Genomic DNA, 19,745 nt, shown 5'->3' on the forward strand with positions numbered 1-19,745 from the left:
AACCATACATCACATCACTAACATTTTTACATAAACGAATGCAACAGAAAATTTGTGCACATTTTTACTTGCTGTGTACCTGAAACTAACAAGGCATCGTAAATCAACTATACTCCAATGACAAAAGTTTATTTAAATCTGAGCACATTTTTAATATGCTTATTCCTTTTGCCAAATTTCTGTCAACTTACTCTTTCGTCAGTAGGATATTTTCCCAATTTCTTGCATGTGCTGTGCTATGCTTAGTCACTCAGTCACATCTGACTCTTTTCAACCCATGGACTGTAGCCCACCAGGCTCCCTGTCTCTGGGGATCCTCCAGGCAAGAATACTGGAGTGGGTTGCCATGCCCTCCTCCAGGGGATCTTCCCAACCCAGGGATCGAATCCAGGTCTCCCGCATTGCAGGTGGATTCTTTACCATCTGAGCTACCAGGGAAGCCCAGTTTTTGCATACTTGCTGAGTAATATAATTTTATTTATATCTTATCTAATCTGTGGAAATAAAATATTTCACATTTTTCTTCTCTTTTTTACTGATGAGGTTCAATACTTACATATGTTTATTTGCTGTATGCATCTAACAAAATGCTGGTGTTCTTTGTTCATTTACTTATTTGAATGTTTATGCTTACCCTAGAAATTTGTCAGTTTTCAGTATATTTATGATAATAATATTTTATCTTTGCAAATATTTTTGTTTGCTTTTAAAATTTAGACATACATACATATTTTATCTTTTTGTAAAATTAGATGTATTACTTTTTCCTTGCCTTTCTTTTCTCCAGCTTTATTGAGATAAAGATGACCTATAACATTGTGTAAGTTTAAAGCATACAATGTGATGATTTGATGTACAAATTGTGAATAGTCTACCACAATAAAGCTAATTAACCAATCCTTCATCTTACATTGTTATCTTTTTTGTTACTGTTATCTAAGAATGTTTAAGATGTACTCCTTGAGCAACTTTCAAATAGACAATATAATATTATTGTTTAGTCATTATGATATATATGAGAGTCCATAATATTCTGCTTACACTTTATATTATAACTTACATTTCCCTCAATGATAATAAGTATTTGCTTTCTCCACATCCTCACCAGCATTTTCTAGCTCTTGTTATTTTAATAATAGCCATTGTAACATTGTAATAATAGCCATTGTAACAGGTGTGAGGTGGTATCTCATCATGGTCGTCATCTGCCTTTCTCTGATGATTTTTGATGTTGAGCACCTTCTTGTGCATCATCTGTTAGCTATTTGTATGTCTTCTTTGAAAAATGTTTATTTTGTTCCTTTGTCCACTATCATTATATTATTATGTTTATTTTTGAAATTTCTCCATTTAGATATGTTAGTATTTGCCTAACATATTTAGGTGCTCTGATATTGGGTTCATATATATTTAGAGTTGTTATAGCTTCCTGATGAATGATACATTTATCATTATATAATGACCAAATTTTTCTTTTGTTACAGTTTTTGACCTGAGGTCTATGTTGTTTGATATTAGTATAACTACTTGTGTTTTCCTTTTGTTTTATTTTCACAGTATATCTTTTTCCATCCCTTCAATTTGAGCCCATGTGTATCCTCAATCTGAAATGAATCTTTTATAGGAGGCGTATAGTTGGTCTTATTTTATCTATTCAGTCACCTATACTTTGGTTAGAGATTTTAATTTATTTACATTTAAAGTAATTATTGATCACTAAGCGTATTAGGAAGGAGAGCATTGCCAGCAGCCCTAAAGCTCTGATAGCCCCGTTCTAATGACCAATCGTTCCTCCTCCTTAAAGAGCCATTCTCCTGGCAGCTAATGAACATTGTGCATTATTATACTTAAGGTATATACGTTGGAATTAGTCTGTATCTCAGCTTTATTTTAGTTTTTTTAAATTCCAATTTGATAATCATTATCTTTTAAATGGAATTATTTTTCCATTTAACTTAAATGTAGTAACTTTTTCTTTCTTTTTTTTTTGTAATTGTGGCTCTTTTTATTCAGACTAAGACTGGACATTTCCTTCTGATCCATATTTTAGTTTACTATTTTTCTCTTCAAATACATCTAGTCTCTCATACTCACACAAGGAGTTTTGTAACTCCAATGATCATGTTTTCCACTCTATTCACACCCTAACCAAGTTCTCAATCTTGTCTTTCTTGAATGTGGTAACTTTTAGTTGTTCTAAAGTCTGGTTCAGATAGCTCCCTTATCCAGATTCTTATGAATTGGTTTCTATTTCTATGGTAAACTTTATTGCTTTTCATTCACATAGTCTTATTTCCTTATGTTCCTGGTTATTTCTGATTAAGTATGAGACATTTTATACGAAAAACTTTCAAAATGATTTGAGGCCTAGGATGACAGGATTTTTTCCAGAGAGTGTTCATGCTTGATTCTGGGAGGTGTTTAGGCTTAATTCTGGCAGGAGGCTACAGTCAATGGCAATATAATTTTAACTTAATTTTACTAAAGGGATTTAAGGAATTTAAGGTCAGCACTATTCCTAAAGGGTCTGCCTTCATGATACTAAACTACATGAATGATTTACCAAGGTACCTGTTTGTTTCATGTGGGCCAGATGAAGCACAAGCTGGAATCAAGATTGCCGGGAGAAATACCAATAACCTCAGGTGTGCAGATGACACCACCCTTATGGCAGAAGTCAAAGAGAAATAAAGAGTCTCTTGATGAAAGTGAAAGAGGAGACTGAAAAAGCTGACCTAAAACTCAATATTCAGAAAATAAAGACCATGGCATCCAGTCCCATTACTTCATGGCAAATAGATGGGGAAATAATGGAAACAGTGACAGACTATTGTTTGGGCTCCAAAATCACTGCAGATGGTGACTGCAGCCATGAAATTAAAAGACGCTTACTCCTTGGAAGAAAACTTAAGACAAACCTAGAGAGCATATTAAAAAGCAGAGACATAACTTTGCTAAATAAAAGTCTGTGTAGTTAAAGCTATGGTTTTTCTAGTAGTTATATATGGATGTGAGAGTTGGACCATAGGAAGGCTGAGCATTGAAAAATTGATGCTTTTGAACTGTGGTGTTGGAGAATAGTCTTGAGAATCTTTTGGACTGAAAGGAGATCAAATCAGTTAATCGTCAAGGAAATCAACACTGAATATTCATTGGAAGGACTGATGCTGAAGTTGAAGCTCCAATACTTTGGCCACCCGATGCAAAGAACTGACTCATTGGAAAAGACCCTGATGCTGGGAAAGACTGAAGGCAGGAGGAGAAGCAGACGACAGAGGATGAGATGGTTGGATGGCATCACTGACTCGATGGACATGAGTTTGAGTAGGCTCCGGGAGTTGGTGATGGACAGGAGGCCTGGCGTGCTGCAGTTCACGGGGTCGCAAAGAGTCGGGCACGACTGAGCGACTGAACAGCAACAACAATCTGTTTGTTGTTGTTTTATGAGACTAGACTCCTTTTATCCCCTTAAAGTGTAGTTGCTCAGTGGTATCCAATTCTTTGCAACTCCATGAACTATGGCCCACCAGGCTTCTCTGTCCATGGAACGCTCTAGGTTAGAATGCTTGACTAGATTGACATTCCGAATTTCACCACTCATTCCCTTAGGTTGTTAAATATGTCTGTCATTTTCTGTGTCTTTTATTCCCTGCTCAGGTCAAGAATGGCCTTGAGGATCAGTAGTTCCCCTAACCTCAATAACTCACCTCAATAGCTTTCCTGCTTCCTATAGTATGCTTATTTCAGCAGCTTTCTTCCTGCTTAAAGATCTTCACTGTCTTGTTAGCGCTCTGATTCCTGCAAACAGATATTTTAAAAGACTTCATTCAATTTATCATCAGTTGGAAAGGTGGTCTGAATTACCTAGTTTGCTCTTACCAAAAGCAGACGTTCCAGTCATTTCTATTATTATCCTTTTACTGATTAGAGACTTAACAATGTTCCTGCATCTAATAAATGAAAGATTGAGAGAAAGTGACATGTTTACAGACTAGGCTTTCCAATTCAGTAATGCTCGATTACTTTGCAATTACAGGTATTTATTAAAAAAAAAAAACAAAAAGAAAAAAGCAACATCTGCCAAGAACTTTATTCATACAATTCAGCTAACATTTATTAAACATTTATTATGGGCTAAGCACCCAATGAAGCAATGGGAAGCACTGACACACATGCAAACAGTGCGAATAGAATCCTCTCTCTGTTATCAGTCAAGAGGTTGAAAAAAGTTACTAGAGTTTATAAGCAGTGAATAATTACTTGGATTCAGTATATAATATCTAAGAGTAATTGTTTTGGATCAAGTGACATTTCTATAAATATATACTTATATATCCAAACATATCTATTTATTTTTCTACCTGTATAATGTAAAACATCTGCTTCTTGAGCCTCTCTGTTTGTGTGTGTGTACGCACATGCACTCAGTTCTGTCCTATTCTTTGAGACCCCATGGACTGTAGCCCATCAGGCTCCTCTGTCATGGGATTTTCCAGGCAAGAATACTGGAGTGGGTTGCCGTGCCCTGCTCCAGGGAATCTTCTGTGGATTCTTTACCACTGTACCATCTGGGAAGCCTCGAGCTTCGAATTCAGTGTCTTCCTAAATGTGGTTAAGAATCTCTGTGTTAGAATCATGTGGAGGTGCTTGTTAAAACCATACTCCTGGATTCATCCCAGTTTGACAAAATATTAATCTCTTTTTGTTAGGACGTTGGACCCTGCAAAAGCACCCAAAGGATTTTCATGCACATTAAACATGAATATCTGTTACTGTAAGCATACTGATGATTTTCTAAGTCTTTCATAAAGAACTCTAATAATTTAATTATTTTTTTCTTGAATATTTCTGCTCTTTCTCAGGACTTGAATTACCACTGTTATTGAGACAAATATCAAATCTCTGTATTTAATCTAAATATTTCTCCTGAGAACTGAGCCTATATGTACATTTGTCTTCTGAAGAAATTCAAGTGGATGTTCCATAGGCAAGAATGTCCAACTCTTACCGGTTGTCTTAACTGTTTCCCTAACTCATGTCCCTTGTTGCCCTTAGAGTAAAAGACTTTACTGTCCACTGAACTGCTCAAGACAAAAACAGAACCTTTATTCTTGACTCCTCTCTTCTCTCATTATTTCATTCAATATTTTAATGACATTAAAAGTCTTATTCAGGAATTTCCCTAGTGGTCCAGTGGCTGAGAATCTGGCTGCCACGCAGGGGACACGGGTTTGATCCCTGGTCTGGGTAGACCCTACTTACCGAGCGGCAACTAAGTCCACAGGCCACAACTGCTGAGCCCGTACTCCGCAACTACTGAAGCCTGTGTGCCTGAAGAGCCCATGCTCTGCAACAAGAAAAGCCACCCCAATTAAAGCATGAGCACCACAATGAAGAGTAGCCCCCACTCACCCCAAGTAGAGAAATTCTGTGTGCAGCAAGAAAAACCCAGCATAGCCAAAAAGAAATTAACTAATTAAATCAAATATTTAAAAACCCTGATCCAGTAGACTTCATTAATATGTTCTGAATCAACCCAATTATTTCCATGTTTACTGACATAATACAAGCTGTAGATTTCTATTGTCTAGAAAGTAGTTAAAGCTTACTAGGAACAAATACTCTCAGCTTAATGCTCTTGTATCTGTGAGTACTAAATCAGAATGACCTGATATGATGGCCAAAAATTCATATACCTGGGATCTACTGAATATTTATCCAATTGTAGTTATGGGAGTGGAGCCAGGAATCATTTAAAACATAATTATTTCCAAGCAAATTGTCATGCAATGTAAGTGTGAGAGTTTCTTCTTTTAGAGTTGCCACTTTCCCTAGAAGGGTTAAATGTAGGGCAGTTGAATAGTCAGAAATAAAAGAATTCTTGCAGTCATAATGAATTTTAGGTATGAAAGAAACCAAAGAGATAATATACCTCAACACACAGAGGAAAAGCTGAGACAAACATAGTCACCCAGTTAGTTAGTGACAGACTCACAAGAGGACAATAGGACAGGTAAGTTCCAGCCAAGAAGAGATCTCCATTTTACTATGCTGCTGCCCACTTTTCAGTATACACAAAGTTAGAGATTACTTTAGGAAAATCATTTAGATAAACTAGAATTTGGTGATGATATAAATCACCCAATGTTAACTCTCATGTAAAACACATATCTTATTGACATTTTTTATACAGAAAATACACACACAGTTTATTTAAGCATTTCATGGTCAAGATTTCTAAATGCTTCTAAAAAAGACTGGAGCATATTTCTTATTAAAGGAAAATTTACTTTGCAGGTTTTTCAGCATAAACCACAAATATATTTGCAAGCTTTTTAATTGTGTGGCAAAACTTTGAATTGGAAGTCCATAAAGTTTTTTCACTCAAAGAACGCAAAGAAACTTTGAGATTAGATTCTAAGAAGGGTCATTTACCTAGAAATCTTCAAGAAAAAATACATTCGTTTAATGTGATTATCTAGCTCCCAGCTTGAAATCACAGTTTAAAAAAAGTAATGGTTTCTTCCTAATTATTAAAGAGATATGTATTTCAGAAAAGGGAAGAGATGTTTAAATGCCTTATTAAAACTTGTTCAAAATGTCTTACATAAACAGAAAAAAAGTTTCAGCTTAGCAAAAAAAAAAAAAAAAAGCATTTTCCAGAAGATCTGTGAAACTCAGACTATGTTAACACTTCAAATTTTCTTGAAAATATCTAACGAAGTTCTTTCCATGGAATAAAGAACGTGAAATCCCATCAGCATTAAATAGTCGTTTATTAGGCAGACTGTGTGAGCCCAGGACTAAAGCTGGGGCTTTTCTCAGTGTTCCATCTCAGCACTGCTGTGGGAGTCAAACTCAGCCTTATATATGTGGTTTTCTGGGGCAGAGTAGAGCTTCCTACCATCCTCCAGCAGTTTCAAGTCTTCACTTTCTCTCAGTACAACCCTCTGTGTCAGAGGGTTTTCTACATCCCTCATGTGCAGTTGGCTTTTGCTGCTGTCCCCTTCCCCTGAAACAGTGTATCTTTGCCAGTGTCCTGGGAACTAGAGAATTTCATCACATTTGCCACAGCAGATTAAGGCTTTTTTTAAAAAAAAATTTTTTTTAAATTGAAGGATGGTTGCTTGACAGAATTTTATTGTTTTTTGTCAAACCTCAACATGAATCAGCCATAGGTATACATATATCCCCTCCCTTTTGACCCTCCCTCCCGTCTCCCTCCCCATCCCACCCCTCTAGGCTGATACAGAGCCCCTGTTTTGAGGGGGCTATAGATAGCCATGGCTATCTATTTTACATACAGTGATGTAAGTTTCTATGTTACTCTTTCCATACATCTCACCCTCTCCTCCCCTCTCCCCAGGTCCATAATTCTATTCTCTATGTCTGTTTCTCCATTGCTGCCCTGTAAATAAGTTCTTCAGTACCATTCTTCTAGATTCCGAATATATGTGTTAGAATACGGTATTTGTCTTTCTCTATCTGACTCACTTCACTCTGTGTAATAGGTTCTAGGTTCATCCACCTCATCAGAACTGACTCAAATGCATTCCTTTTTATGGCTGAATAATATTCCATTGTGTATATATATCACTTTTTCAAATCCATTCATCTGTCAATGGACATCTAGGTTGCTCCCATACTCCAGCTATTGTAAATAATACCTGAATTAACAATGGGATTCATGTATCTTTTTCAATTTTGGTTTCCTCAGGGTATATGCCTAGGAGTGGGATTGCTGGGTTATATGGTGGTTTTATTCCCAATTTTTTAAGAAATCTCCATACTGTCTTCCATAGTGGCTGTATGAATTTACATTCCCACCAAGAGTGCAACAGCATTCCCTTTTCTCCACCCCCTCTCCAGCATTTATTGTTTGTAGACTTTTTGATGATGGCCATTCTGACTGGTGTGAGGTGATATCTAATTGTAGTTTTTATTTGCTTCTCTAATAATGAGTGATGTTGAGCATCTTTTCATGTATTTGTTAGCCATCTGTATGTCTTCTGTGGAGAAATGTCTGTTTAGGTCTTTTTCCCACTTTTTGATTGGGTTGTTTGTTTTCCTGGAATTGAGTTGTATGAGCTCCTTGTATATTTTGGAAATTAATCTTTTGTCAGTTGTTTAATTTGCTATTATTTTCTCCTATTTTGAGGGTTGTCTTTTCACCTTGCTTATAGTTTCCTTTGCTGTTTAAAAACTTTTAATTTTAATCAGGTCCCACTTGTTTACCTTTGTTTTTATTTCCATTACTCTAGGAGGTGGATCTAGAGGATCTTGCTTTGATTTATGTCAGTGAGTGTTCTGCCTGTGTTTTCCTCTAAGAGTTTTATACTTTCTGGTCTTACATTTAGGTCTTTAATCCATTTTGAGTTTATCTTTGTGCATGGTGTTAGGAAGTATTCTAATTTCATTCTTTTACATGTAGCTCTCCAGTTTTCCAGCACTATTTATTGAAGAGGCTGTCTTGCCCCATTGTATAGTCTTGCCTCCTTTGTCAAAATTAAGGTACCCATAGGTGCATGGGTTTAATTTCTGGGCTTTCTATCTTGTCCCATTGGTCTGTATTCCTGTTTCTGTACCAGTACCACACTCTCTTGATGACTGTAGCTTTGTAGTGTAATCTGAAGTCAGGAAGGTTGATTCCTCCAGTTCTAGTCTTCTTTCTCAAGACTGCTTTGGCTATTTGGAGTTTTTTATATTTCCATACAAATTGTGAAATTTTTTGTTCTAGTTCTGTGAAAAATGTCATTGGTCATTTGATAGGGATCACATTGAATCTGTAGATTGCATTTGGTAGTATAGTCATTTTCACAATATTGATCTTCCCACCAAGGAATATGGAATATCTCCCCATCTGTTTATGTAATCTTTGATTTCTTTCATTAGTGTCTTATAATTTTCTGTGTACAGTTCTTTTGTCCCCTTAGGTAAGTTTATTCCTAGCTTTTAATTCTTTTTGTTGCCATGGTGACTGGGAATGATTCCTTAATTTATCTTTTTTATTTTTCATTGTTAGTATATAGAACTGCAAGTGATTTCTGTGTATTGATTTTGTATCCTGCAAATTTGCTAAATTCACTGATTAGCTCTAGTAATTTTATGATACTATCTTTATGGTTTTCTATGTACAGTATCATGTCATCTGCAAACAGGGAGAGGTTTACCTCTTGTTTTCCAGTCTGCATTCCTTTTATTTCTTTGTCTTCTCTGATTGCTGTCACTAGGACTTCTAAAACTATGTTGAATAATAGAGGTGAAAGTGGACGCCATTGTCATGTCCTGATCTTAGGGGGAATGCTTTCAGTTTTTCGCCACTGAGAATAATGTTTGTTGTAGGCTTATCAGTGTAGTGGTTATCACGTTCACCTCACACGCGAAAGGTCCCCAGTTGGCAACTGGGAAGAAACAAGATAGTCATTTTTTGGACTTCCCTGGTCGCTCAGACAGTAAAGCATCTGCCTACAATGCAGGAGACCCGGGTTCAATCCCTAGGTCAGGAAGATCTCCTGGAGAAGGAAATGGCAACCTATTCCAGTATTCTTGCCTGGAAAATCCCATGAATGGAGAAGCCAGGTAGGCTACAGTCCATGGGGTCGCAAAGAGTCACACACGACTGAGCGACTTCACTTTCACTTTCTTTTATCATATATGGCCTTTACTATGTTGAGGTAGGTTCCTTCTATGCCCATTTGTTGAAGAGTTTTAATGATAAATGGGTGCTGAATTTTGTCAAAGGCTTTTTCTGCATCTATTGATATGATCATTTGGATTTTATCTTTCAGTTTGTTAATATGGTGTATCACATTGATTGATTGATTTACATATATTAAATAATCCTTGTATTCCTGGAATAAACCCAACTTGATCATGGTCTATGAGCTTTTTGATGTGTTGCTGAATCCTGTTTGCTAAAATTTTGTTGAGGATTTTTGCATCCATCTATTTTGCTATTGACCTGTAGTTTTCTTTTTTTGTGTTGTCTTTGTCTGGTTTTGGTATCAGGGTGATGGTGGCCTCATAGAAAGGTCTTTGGAAGTATTTCTTCCTCTGCAATTTTTAAAAAGAGTTTTAGAAGGATAGGCATTAGCTCGTCTCTAAATGCTTGATAGAATTCTCTGTGAAGCCATCTGGTCCCAGGCTTTTGTTTTTTGGGAGATTTTTTTTTTATCACAGCTTCAGTATCAGTGTTTGTAATTGGGTTGTTCATAATTTCTATTTCTTCCTGGTTCAGTCTTGGAAGATTGAACTTTTCTAAGAATCTGACCATTTCCTCCAGTTTATCCATTTTATTGCCATATCATTGTCCATAATAGTCTCCTATAATCCTTTGTATTTCTGCATTGTCTGTTGTAACCTCTCCTTTTTCATTTCTAATTTTGTTGATGTGATTCTTCTTTTTTTTCTTCATGAGTCTGGCTATGGGTTTGTCAATTTTGTTTATCTTCTCAAAGTATCACCTTTTAGTTTTGTTGATCTTTCCTATTGTTTCTTTCATTTCTTTTTCATTTATTGCTGCTCGGATCCTTATGATTTCTTTCCTTCTACTAATTGTGGGGTTTTTTTTGTTGTTGTTGTTGCTGTTCTTCTTTTTCCAGTTGTTTTAGGTGTAAAGTTAGGTTGTCTATTTGATGTTTTTCTTGTTTCTTAAGGTAAGATTGTGTTGTTATAAACTTCCCTCTTAGAAGTGCTTTTGCTGCATCCTATAGGTTTTGAGTTGTGCTTTCATTATCATTTGTTTCTAGAATATTTTTGATTTCCCTTTTGATTACTTCAGTAACATGTTGGTAATTTAGAAATGTGTTGTTTAATCTCCATGTGTTTGTGTTTCTTGCAGTTTTTATTTTCTTGTAATCAATATCTAGTCTCATGGCATTGTGGTAGGAGAAGATGCTTGATACAATTTCAATTTTTTTTTTAAATTGCTGAGATAAATTTAATTTAACAAATAAAATTAAATTTAAATTTGATTCATGACCCAAGATGTGGTCTATCCTGGAGAATGTTCCATATGCACTTCAGCAGAAGGTGTATTCTTCTGCATTTGGATGGAATGTCCTGAAGACATCACTGAGATCCATCTCATCTAATGTATCATTTAAGGCTTGTGTTTCCTTACTAATTTTCTGTTTTGATGATCTGTCCATTGGTATGAGTGGGGTGTTAAAGTCTCCTACTATTATTGTGTTACTGTCAATTTCTCCTTTTATGTCTGTTAGTGTTTGTCTTATGCACTGAGGTGCTCTTATGTTGGGTGCATAGATATTTACAATTGGTATGCCTTCCTCTTGGATTGATCCCTTGATCATTATGTAGTATCCTTCCTTATCTCTTGTAATCTTCTTTATTTTAAGGTCTACTTTGCCTGATATGAGGATTGCTATTCCAACTCTCTTTTGCTTCCCATTTGCATGGAATATATTTTTCCACCCTCTTACCTGCAGTCTATTTGCGTCTTTAGATCCGAAGTGGGTTTCTTGTAGACAGCATATATATGGGTCTTGTTTTTGTATCCATTCAGCAGTCTGTGTCTTTTGGTTGGAGCATTTAATCTATTTACATTTAAAGTAATTATTGATAAATATGTTCCTACTGCCATTTTATTAATTATTAATTGTTTGGGGTTGATTTTGTAGATCTTTTTCTCCTCTTGTATTTCTTGACTATATAAGTCCCTTTAACATTTGTTGTAAGGCTGGTTTGGTGATACTGAATTCTCTTACTTTTGCTTGTCTGAAATTATTTCTCCATCAATTTTGAATGAGTTCCTTGCCAGGTACAGTAATCTTGGTTGTAGATTTTCCCCATTCAGTACTTTAAATATATCTTGCCATTTCCTTCAGGACTGCAGAGTTTCTGCTGAAAGGTCAACTGTCAAGCGTATGGGGTTTCCCTTGTGTGTTACTGGTTGTTTCTCCCTTGCTGCTTTTAATATTCTTTCTTTGTGTTTAGTCTTTGTTAGTTTGATTAGTATGTTTCTTGGCATGTTTCTCCTTGGGTTTACCCTGTATGGGACTCTTTGTGCCTCTTGGACTTGACTGACTATTTCCTTTCCCATGTTGCGGGAATTTTCAACTATAATCTCTTCAAAAATTTTCTCATACCCTTTCTTTTTCTCTTCTTCTTTTGGGACCCCTATAATTTGAATGTTGGTGCATTTGAGTGTCCCAGAAGTCTCTGAGACTACCCTCAGTTCTTTTCATTCTTTTTACTTTATTCTGCTCTTTAGAAGTTACTTCCACCATTTTATCTTCCAGCTCACTGATTTGTTCTTCTGCTTCAGATATTCTGCTATTGATTCCTTCTAGTGTATTTTTATTTTCAGTAATTGTGTTGTTTGTATCTGTATGTTTATTCTTTAATTCTTCTAGGTCTTTGTTAATTGGTCCTTGCATTTTCTCCACTTTGTCTTCAAGATTTTTGATCATCTTTACTATCATTATTCTGAATTCTTTTTCAGGTAGTTTGCCTATTTCCTCTTCATTTATTTGGATTTCTGTGTTTCTAGTTTGTTCCTTCATTTGTGTAGTATTTCTCTGCATTTTTATTACTATTTTTTTTAACTTATGTGTTTGAGGTCTCTTTTTCCCAGGCTTCAAGGTTGAATTCTTTCCTCCATTTTGTTTCTGCCCTCTAAAGGTTGGTCGAGTAGTTTCTGCAAGCTTTGTATAGGGTGAGATTTGTGCTGAGTTTTTGTTTGTTTGTTTTTCCTCTGATGGGCAAGGCTGATTGAGATGGTAATATTATCTGCTGACAACTGGGTTTGTATTTTTGTTCTGTTTGTTGTTTAGATGAGGCATTTTGCATAGGGTGCTACTGGTGGTTGGGTGATGCCAGGTCTTGTATTCAAGTGGTTTCCTTTGTGTGAGTTCTCACTATTTGACAGTGCCTAGGGTTAGTTCTCTGGTAGGGTCTTGGAGTCAGTGCTCTCACTCCAAAGGCTCAGGATTTGATCTCTTGTCAAGAATGAAGATTCCACAAGTGGTTTGTTATGGCATTAAATGAGATTAAAACAAATATTCCAAAACAAGAAACCAAAGATGAACCCCAGAAAAATGGCAGTTAAAAAATCAGGCAAATAATAATTAAAATAATGGAATATACACATATGCATATACACCCATGAGCAAAGTCAAAACAGTCCAAAAAAAAAAAAGTATGGTAGATTGCCCCGGTGAACTCAAGAAACCAAAAATTATATTTACCAGTTAAGAACAAAACTAACTAAAGCAGAAACTGTAAAACAAAACTAAAGCAAGGTGCAAAGTGGGGAATAAAGCAATGAAAATAAAACTAACAAAATGCTGAGAGGAAAGGAAAGAAGGAGATGAAAGACAGAATAGATATGCAAAGATAAACAGAGATAGATGAAGGAGATTTATATACATTAAAGATTAATTGCAAGGGGAAAAGAACAGTAGGAAAGGCAAACAAAGGAATAAATGTAGAAAAAACATAATAGGTTTAAAGAAATTAAAAATTAAAATTATAAAAAAGAGAAAAGAAAAACAGAAGAAAGAAAAAAAAAAAAAAAGGAAAACTCCACAGAACTGCAAAAGCCCAACACAGAGGCATAGGTTTATAACAACAATAAAATTGTGACTGAATATACACATATACATATACATCCATAAGCAAAACCAAAATAGTCCAACAAAAATAAAGTGCAGAGATTGACCTGGCAAACAAAGGAAACCAAAAATTATATCTTCTAGATCAAAACTAACTAAAGCACAAACTGGAAAGCAAAACTAAACAGGGTGCTAATTGGGAAATAAAACAATAAAAATAAAACTAACTGGTAAGTTAGGAGTAAAGGGAAGAAAGAATAGATATGCAAAGTTAAATAGGGGTAGATAAAGAAGATTTATATACATTAAAGATTAACTTCAAGGGGAAAAGAACAGTATGAAAAACAAACAAAGGAATAAACATAGAAAAAAATACATTCAAAAAATTAAAATTAAAAAAGAAAAGAAAAAAAGGAAAACCCCACAGAACTGCAAAAGCCCAATGTAGAGGCAGAGGTTTATAACAACAAAAATGTGACTTAGAGAAAAAAAAAAAAAAAACTCAAAAGCTTAATTAGATTTCATAGTGCCAAAAAAATTGACAACTACAACAGAGGGGGGAAAGGGGCAAAAAAAGAAACAAAAATCCAAAAGAATCTCCAGAAAAAGTCAAAACATAAGAATAATAAGTGTCTTTGTTGAGTCACTGCTGTCAGAGTCCTTTCCCTCGCTGGGAGCCACAGTCCACCTCACCTCACTAGATGCCCTCCAACACTGTTCTGATCTCTGGACCCGCTGAGGGGGCAGCTCAGATTCCAATCTGGTCCTACTCCTGTGTGTTCTTGCCTCCAATGTCCACAGCTATCAGAGCTAGTGTGTTTTCTTTTGTGGGAGCTCTCGATGACTTTTATATATTCCATAGACACAGAGTCTGCCTAGTTGATCATGTGGATTTAATCTGCAGCTTGTACGGCTGGTGGGAAGGTTTTGGGTCTTCTTCCCTAGCCACACTGCCCCTGGGTTTCAATTGTGGTTTTAATTCCACCTCTACAAGTCAGTTGTCCACTGGGGTTTGCTCTTGAATTGGCCCTGGAGGACTTGGTTTTGCCCCTGTGAGGGCCAGGTGTGGAAGTGGTGTAGCTGCTTGGGTCACAGTCAACAGCAGCCCTCGCCCTGGGATTACCCCACAATCCCTAAACTCCAGCTCCCAGCTGCTGCGCCTTCCAGGTGACCTGCATCCCTGTCCGGGGCATGTATGGCTGCAGCAAGGAATGTCTGATTCTCACTGTATTTAGGCTGCCACAGATCAGCTGCTTCACTCTCAGGCTTTAATGTTTCTCCTCTGACTCAGACAATTGCTCTGATGTGGAGATCGGACCCCTGCTTCAGTTCCCCTACCAGGCAAGGGCAGATCCAGTCCTAATGACACTCCTGTTTTTCCCCCCAGTTCCTTGGTTCTACCGAGTTTTGCATGGTTCTGTGTATTCTTTTCCACTGGCCATTCTTTCCTCCTGTCCGTTCTCAGCTGCTGTTCTCCATGCACTTCTGTGTTTGAAGGTGTATTCCTGATGTATCCATGGGGAGAGAAGTACTCCACATTCACATACTTCTCTGCCATCTTGTTTTCTTCCAAGGCTTTTTTTTTTTAATGGTGGGGGAGGAAAGATCAGGAGATATGGGTCAGGTTTTCTTGTGTGGCATTAAAGTTCCCTTGTCTAGCCATTTGTTTCACCCATAGTCTCTGGTACAATACTCAGGTGAGGTCTAATGAAAAGAGCTTCCAGAGAGCAGACTCTCATGAAGCTTTGGGATCAAAATTAACCTTAACTCTCAAGCTAATCACACCTGTCATTTGAGAATTCACTAAAATTTTAGCTATTTTCTTCCAATCAACCTTAACAGTGCTCACTTCCTCCCTTGCTCTGCCAAAGGTGGAATAGTTCATGATGTCCAGTCTTTCCATGGAAGAAGGTAGCACTTCAGGAATTCAGTTCACCAAATTTGCATGCAACTTTAGTCTTTCAGGGGCTCAGAAAAAATGTTATGATTTTGTTGTTTTAACTGTTTATATTTTCATTCTCTTACCACAGTCTTTTGTAGAGAAGACATTTTTAATTTTAATAAATTCCAGTTTATCATGTTTTGCTTTCATGGGCTGTACTTTGGATCTTTTATCTAAAGAGTCAACAAATTTAAGGTCATCTAATTTTTCTCTTATGTTATCTCCTGGAATTTTTATAGGGTTTCTTTCATTTATATATAGTTCTGTGATTCATTTTGAATTAATATTTGTGAAAGGTTTAAGATCAGCGTTTAGAGTTTTGGGATTTACTTTGACATATTGTACACTTTTCCCAGTACCATTGGTGGAAAAGATTTTAAATTGTATTTTTTCTCTGTAATTATATTTACAACAAATGTTATTTTGAGTTAACTGATCCTATCTGTGTCCAATATTTTGTTTATTGCATTTTTGAAACTGCATTTTTCAAATCTAAGATTTCTGCATAGTCTTTAAACTTTGCATTTTTTCTTTAAATCTTCCTTATTTCCCCTTGTTTTGTCCATCCATCTCAGTGTATTCTTTATTTTTTTCTTAATTATTTTAATTGGAAAATAATTACTTTGCAATATTGTGATGGTTTCTGCCATATATCAACAAGAATTGGTCACAGGTATACATGTGTCCCCTGCATCCTGAACCCCCCTTCCACCTCCCTCCCCACCCTCCCTATCCCTCTGGGTATTCTTTAAGCTAGTATAAATTTGTTTGAAGGACTTGTCCACTAATTCTTACATCTGGGTTATCTATGCGTGTGTCTATTGTCTCTTTTTCTCTCAATTATTGATCATAGTTCTCTATTTCTTTTCAAGTCTATAAATTTTTATTCTGTGCTACAAATTGTAGATTTCAGACATTTAAAAATTTTCCTGCTTTCCTTTAGTGAATGTTGAATTTAGTGGATATTCTGAAAGTTAATTTATTGGCTGTGCATTTTAATCATATGGAGGTTCAATTTTAGACTTGCTAAGATAGATTTAGTTCAGTTGGCCATTAGTTCTATGACATTGTTGCTTTTCTTGGATATGTTTCTTACTCTTAAGTAATGAATCTTTTGGGGTTTAAATGAAAAGCCCAATGTGTTTATCAAGCACCTTTAAGTTGACAAGATTTTGGCTCAAAACTCTGTCTCCTTGGCATCAGGCAACGACTGAAAACTCCATTTAAATGTTTAGCCAACCAGATGCTATTTTATGACTTTTTTTAACCCAACGAACCTACAGTTTAGTACTTAGCCAAAGATATGAGATGAATCTGTACTTATATTTGGTATGTATCCTTCTATGTTTGAATCCTTTAGGCGATTTCCCCTCAGTTTCAAGGCACTATGTCAGTTCTGAACTCCAGTTTCTATCTCCCGAGCCCCTCCTCTTTATGCTTCTTTCCTTCCCTGTTTGTGAACTGATATGTGCCCTCAGGGAAAGTTCAGGCAAATATGGAGTTCACCAATTGTGTTCCTTTTCTTTCATACATTTAGAGTTGCTATCAAAGGGAAATTAAACTGATAAAACATACTCTGTCTTTAATGAATGCAGAATTTCTCCCTTCCCAATTATTGTTATCATAAAGTCCCTGTCTTACAATCCCAATGTCTCAACAATACTGGATCTCTTTCTATAGCCCGTTTTCTTTTCCCTTTTGATGTTTGGTCAATTGGTTTTCTTTCCTAGAATGCCTGGTAATTTTGGGTGCTGAACATGGAGCATGAAAAATTGTAGAGTACGTGGATGATCTTATCTTACTCTAGGTAGGATTCATTCTCTTCCAGAAACATTTAAACAACCATTTACTTTAATAATCAGTGAGTGAGATGTTCCAAAGCTGTGATTCAGATTGTCATGCTGAATTTAAAAGCTGTATTAAATAATGGTCTTAATAATGGTTGAGGTGAGGAAGAAGAAAACGTTCACTGGGAAAGCATTTGGACCTTACATGATTATCAATAGGCTCATTTTAAACTGCTACTATATCTGGCACTGGTTATGTTTTCTGTCTTCTTACAATTATTAAAATATATATTTCATGGCACTTATTATCTACAAAATAAAGCATTTGAATTCATGTTCTAAGAGAGATGGGGAAATATAAATGTATCTCTTGCTCATCTTAGAGCACTTACACCTTCTCAGACTATAGGCATCAGGAGACTTGGAGAGGTGAAACTTCACAAGAATGAATGTAGTCCAGCAGAATACATTTCAACTGGATTTTTTAATTAGTCTAAGTAATTTAGCTAGCCAGTATTGAAATACCAAAGATAATTTACATATTCTGAAGCAAAGGTAGTTTACTGAACTGAATATAAATAAATGTCCAGGTGATAGCTTTATAATTTTCCCCCAAAGCAAGTTCATTTCTTTCTTTAAAAATCTCATTTTTATTGGTTTCCTGGATACACATTTCAAAATGGGGCTTATGTTATAATATTTCCAAATTTGATAGGCTGAAAAGTCCCTAACTGGTTGTTTGGCAACTTCGAATATTGCTTTTCACTGAACGTGCAATGTAAGATCACGTAAGTGCAGTGTAAGATCAAATTTGATCTGCTCTAGTTAAAGCAAGGATGAAAGAAGAGTCATTTTATCCTTTAAACAGCACAGGCCTAAGGCCTACAAGCTTTTAGCACCTTCAGAATATTTAAGAATTGAAAAACATGTCTAGTCCCAAAAAAAGAAAAAAATTCAAAATACAAATTAATGAGCATTTGATTAAATATCTGCAAAGTATATTTTGTTAACTACTCATAAAAATTTCATAAATTTCATCACTTAAGAGAATGTTGTGTACATTAGACTTTTCTCTTTTTGCAAGAGCTCCTGTATATGTAATATGATTCTTGAGAAATCATAGGCAATAAATTAAAGGAGTTCCTCAAAGCCACTCAACTTCAAAAACAAATGTATAAAATTATTCACAAATTTTATTTACTGTGTAACATGGGTGCATTTTAATGCTTGATATTGCCTTTAGAGAGGGGTGTCTTTAAATCAATGCTGGGATTTCTTCAACTTTCTCCCTTCTGCAGAGGTTAGAGACTACAACTTGCAAACCATAGCACTTAGCGTTCGCTCAAGCCCCTCTAAGCTTATAACATTTATTATAAGCTTAGTCTATTTCAGGGATTACAGCATAGTTTTTGCATAATGAGTAAGAAGGAACTTCCATGTAGTTTATTTGGTGGTTAGGATTGTGAATGGCAATATATAATAGCAGGTATGTAAGTTACAAAGTAGTTTAGTAAGGAAGTGAAAACAATTTTTGAATGATTTTCAAATTGTTCCTCAGTAGCATTACTTTAGACATTTAAAAAACAAACAAACTAAGCTGTACTTAGATAAGCCATTTGAAACTCTGGACTCATTCTTCTGCATCAGGTCACTCCTTCTCATCACCTTACAAAAAATTATGGGAAACTTACCTTACAGAATTTATGGGGTGTAAACCAAAGGATACACTAATACAACTGAACTCTTCATATAAAACATTATTATAATTAAAACATTAGGGAAGTAACCACATATAGCATATGTTGTGACACTGAGATCTGAAAAAGTATAATCTCCTGAGTTTTCAATTCAGTGTCCTAAAGGTCTCTTATATTAAGGCTATTCTACTTCTACAAGTCAGGAGAAGGCAATGGCACCCCACTCCAGTACTCTTGCCTGGAAAATCCCATGGATGGAGGAGCCTGGTAGGCTGCAGCCCATGGGGTCGCTAGGAGTCGGACACGACTGAGAAACTTCACTTTCACTTTTCACTTTCATGCATTGGAGAAGGAAATGGCAACCCACTCCGGTATTCTTGCCTGGAGAATCCCAGGGACGGGGGAGCCTGGTGGGCTGCCGTCTATGGGGTCGCACAGAGTCGGACACGACTGATGTGACTTAGCAGCAGCAGCAGCAGCAATTCTACAAGTCAAGGGCGGCACATTTCCTTAGCTAATTTTGAAGTTATTATTATTTAAAAAAAATTTTTTTTGAAGTTATTATTGAAGAATAATGTTGTCGCTTTTTAGATCAGTAAGAAAAGGCACACGCTATACTGCAAAACAAAAACAAGCTTGCTAGAAACCTCCTTTCTGAGAAATGTATATCTTATAATGTATAAGATATCATGAAAGGACCTTAGCTAGAAGCATTTGCTGTTTAGTCTTAGTAATTTAAGCTCTG

This window comes from Dama dama, chromosome 24, assembly GCF_033118175.1.
Source record: "Dama dama isolate Ldn47 chromosome 24, ASM3311817v1, whole genome shotgun sequence".
NCBI classification, from domain to species: domain Eukaryota; kingdom Metazoa; phylum Chordata; class Mammalia; order Artiodactyla; family Cervidae; genus Dama; species Dama dama.